Genomic DNA, 1,000 nt, shown 5'->3' with positions numbered 1-1,000 from the left:
GGACGGTCGTGAGAATGCCGGTCTTTGGGGGGGAGGGGGGGCGGGGTGAAAAGGGATGATTTGTAGAGATATTGAGAAATGAGATGGTTGTTATAAGTCAGTGGCTCTCCAAAGATCTTTTGGAAAGGTTGGGTCTTAAGCATGTAGGAAAAATGTGTGTGATAACGATGCGAAGTTTTGTTAGTTTCGTTTTGGAAAACATGTATTTACTTAAGTCATTCTCTGATACTTTTCTCTAGATCACGCAATTTGCGCACCAGGCATGAACTGATTAGCTCCACTTCAGATGGGTAGCGTAATTTATTCCTGGCTGATGCAAGTTAACGTGAGATTAGACGTTTTCTTTACCCCATTTTGACATTCATGGCTTTAAGGAGTGATGAGGTGTCTCAATGGGGCTGCCAATAGCGTAGGTAAAAATTGTCAGCTTCACTGAAACCAAATGGTTTGTGGCATGTCTGCCTCATCGTACTTATACTAGGAACTTGCTGACTATTCCTTTCTGTCGTGTGTCAAGTTTATATGCGGAAAAAAATCGCTTGATTGCCGAAAACTGCAGACGTGAACAAGTTTAGTCCGAGAAAATTCGGGTAGAGAACACAGTTGAGTGCCTATTTAATGTCACAGGCATGCATGAAACTGGTAGTAGCATCTTTGCCCCAGAAAAGCAGGGGGGAAATAGGGAAAGGAAATCACATAATCAATGTGCAGGTAAAACGTTTCAGGAAGTTGAGAAACGATAGGTGCACAACTGCCTAAAGAAAACATAACATGAAGAGGAAGGGGAATAGAACTGCCATTACTTATTGATTTACACTGGGTGCTTAAGTGTGGATTTCCCCAGTGTTCCTCCCGTCTCCGTGGCGGTGCTCACAGCTTGCCATTCATTGTGATTTGGGCACCTGGGTTGTTTCATGTCATGGGATCCCCCGGCTGGGCCATGCTTGGGAGGACTGCAGCACACAGGGCTCTTGGGAGGAGAAAGGTGTGTGTGTGTGTG

Source organism: Aplysia californica, unplaced genomic scaffold (genome assembly GCF_000002075.1).
Source record: "Aplysia californica isolate F4 #8 unplaced genomic scaffold, AplCal3.0 scaffold00661, whole genome shotgun sequence".
Lineage (NCBI taxonomy): Eukaryota > Metazoa > Mollusca > Gastropoda > Aplysiida > Aplysiidae > Aplysia > Aplysia californica.
Note: the sequence above shows the minus strand (reverse complement) of the source record.